Here is a 3,579-nt window from a genome sequence, read left to right on the forward strand (position 1 = left end):
ATCAGCCTCTTGGCCCAGTGTGATTCTTTGACTTAGATTCTCAGCACCTGATGGATCTAAAGAAAGATCCCATGTGTGCATCCAAAAGAAAAATGGCAAAAAGAGCTGTAATTGTGGATGAAGTCTTCTGCCTTCCTCTGTAAGGTTCCTGAATTCCATCAAGTGAGATTAGGGATCATTTGGGTCAGATGAGTTCGTCAAAGCCCTTCTGAGGCTATCCCGTAGGTGCTTAGGTTTTCTCATCACTCCAATTCACATAAAGTATCTTTAAGTGACACTCAATAGGCCTCAAATGGGAAAAGTGGAGCAGTATGACAGGCAGGCCTTTTTGATCACTCCTGGTACAAAGGAAGGGTGTCCAGGCCACCCTGAATTTAGGCAAATGAGGAGCAACGGAGGAGCTTATTTTGGACACTGTCTTGGGCTGCGTCCCTCATGGACACCTCCAGCCAGAGGTTATGATGAGTGTCAATATGGAAGAAGATGAGGACCATGTGGGAGAATTTCGGTTTTATTGTGGTCATTTGTGTGGCAGTTGGAAGAGATGACTGGGTCCACCTGGGCTTGAACTCTGGTGTGATTCCCCTTAGAGACTGAGTTCTGGAACTCACCTCAGAGAAGTATTGCTATGAATTGTGTTGGGATTTGAGGAAGCCACGCATGAGAGTCATCCTTGGAAACTGAGATGAAGGCCCAGGGTAGCTTTCCACAGGGCACTCTGATCTCAACCAGGATATCACATGATTTTATTCTGAAAGACTTGGAAGCCATTGTTGAGAGTCAAAACAGACAATGACATCACATTTTAGACCTCAATGGCCCTGGCTTCATGTGACCTTTTGGCCACTCTTTGGGAAGCCTTGCCTGTGAGAATTCTCCAGAACTTACATTGAAATGAGTTTCCTCAACATTTAATGGTTCCTGAATGAATTGAAACCCACAGTGCATCCAACTTCATCCGTGAAAAATGGCTAGATAAATACCATGAAAATTTTCAATTTCCCATGACCAGGTGGCACTGGAGAACCATTGGATATTCTGTTGCTGATCATGAGTGTACCAGACAGTGCCTTGATTGATTGGGTTTCATGAAAATAAGTTGGAGCCTGCTGAGTAGTTGTCCTAGAGTAGTGGTTGGCAGGTGTGTGAAAAAACATCTGTGGTGGGGCCATGTGGATCTGCCATTGGCTTCCAAATGGCTTGTGACTGACATGGTGCAATCAGCAGACCCTCCTATGCAAAGGCATCTTGTTATATGGTGACGTTTCAGGGCAATGTTTACAATCAGGTTGCTATGTTTAAGGGGGCAAGTTATGTGGGATAGAAGCCTGGTTGGTGCATTCTCTTGCATACCCTAACGCACCACGCCTGAGAGAACTCGCTCCAGCACTGTGTCCCAGTTGAACTCCTTGGATTCCATGAATCAATTACTAAACTCCCAATGCAACAGCAATAAACACATATAGAATCCTACCTGGTACCACACCTACATTCTTGTGAGGTGAACGACTTGGCAGATACAAATTGTGAGAGAAGATCACTCCTCCTAAACGCTGTTGGAACTGAAAATATAACCAATGGGTGAGCTTCCTAGTTTTACAACATTATATATAAATCCATGTTCAGTAAAATGAATATTTTTAGATCTGTGAATGATATATATTTCATGATGAATTTCGAATAGCATATATATTGCTAGTTTTTAATGTGTGTGTGTGTATGTATATATATGTGTGTTTGTATGTATATATATATGTGTGTGTGTGTGTGTGTGTATATATATATATATATATATATATATATATATATACATACACACATTCTCCAGATTTTTCAAAATATGAAATATTTGTATCTTAATATACACTCCCTTAATTCATTCATATTCATGTATGTGGATTTATGATCATCTTTTCTAAATATTATTCTCAGAAATATTCATCCACCTGAAATACTTTTTTGTTTTTAGTACTGAAAACTAACTTCAGTGAATGTTGCATACAAATCCTAATATATCTAGAGTAACTGACCCAGTTTAACCTCAATGCAAGAAGATTCATATGGAACATGATGTGTATTTTGATGTTCATTTTAATTCAACACTGGTACATTACTATTTCTTCAGTTTATGCACATCATAGGATATATATTTCATCAAAAAGATCACAAAATTATAGGCATTTTTTCACTTTCAATCACTTCCTACTTTAGAACACATGTATTCTTCCATATTTCTTGACTGGTCTTCTCAATATTCTTTTTTACAAACACATTATTTTCGATTTTTATAATCACATTGAAGCAAAACTCACACACCCTTCATGATAAACCATAACCCTAATATTAACATTGATGTATAACTTGTTGGAATGAATGATTGTATATCAATATACGATTTTTTATATTTTCAGATATCAATTCAATCCACCATTTAAAGTGGAACCAGTTATATTACTTATTCACAGTTGGTCTATTCATGCATTATCTCTATATTCATAGACACCGGGTACACCTGTTTGTACCCCAAATACTAATTTATAAGTCTTCAAAATATTGCTCCCAAAAATGGTGGAAGAAATACTTATGTCACCCGATCTATATATACATGTTATCACAGTAATATTCTGGACACAAAATTCAAAGGTCAAACTTATATTTGTACCAAAGCCTAAATGGAAAGTGAACATGGATTACAAAAACATCAATGTTCAATTTGCCTATTGCTCTCAAATATCAATCCTATTGATGACTACATATTCGTTTCTTCCTAAGATTATATATTCAAACTCAACCCTGTTGAAAGTGTCTAATCCTATCACTGACTTTATACTTTTCCTGATTTTGTAATGTCTGTATTGATATCTGCATTCCAACATATTTTCTCCAATTCATCATTGTGACTGACTCTTCACTTGTGTTGACATTTACATTCACTCTGTAACCGAAACCCTATTGCTAAAGAACTTTTGTTCCAAATTTTATACTCACTCTTCTTCCTAAACCTACCGACTATCTTCCTAATTTTACCGACTATCACTTTTGAATGGATGTTCTCATCTACATTCAATCATCCAAGTAAATGTAGGGTGAGTGTCAGAGGATGAGACCACCAAGAGACTATCTCATGCAACAGAAAGGGTTTATTTGGGGTCCAGAATGCTGGGGCTTAGAGCTCACTTGAATAGAGCAGAGAGCCCTGAGAACATCTTAAGCAGAACTTATATAATTTTCTTGGAGAGGGCAGGGAGGGAAGTTTATTGATGGGTCAGGGCGAGTTAGTGGTTTGTGTGTAAACGCGTGAGGGAGTACATTCTGCAGTTTGGCAGTTGGGGACAGCACATTCTGGGAACAAGATTAGGAAACATTTCTCAACATTTCAATAGTGTTTTGTTAAGCATACAGAAAAACAGGAAGTGACAAGTACATATTTTATTAACATTTCATTCCCCACTTCTTCTTCTGGCTACTTTTAATCATAAAAGTGATTGTTGGGGGGTGTCACATTTTATGTATGCTAGTGGGGTATTAACATAAGTTTAACTTGTCCAATTTGAGCTTGGAGAAAATAAATTACATGGT

Source organism: Callospermophilus lateralis, unplaced genomic scaffold (genome assembly GCF_048772815.1).
Source record: "Callospermophilus lateralis isolate mCalLat2 unplaced genomic scaffold, mCalLat2.hap1 Scaffold_305, whole genome shotgun sequence".
Lineage (NCBI taxonomy): Eukaryota > Metazoa > Chordata > Mammalia > Rodentia > Sciuridae > Callospermophilus > Callospermophilus lateralis.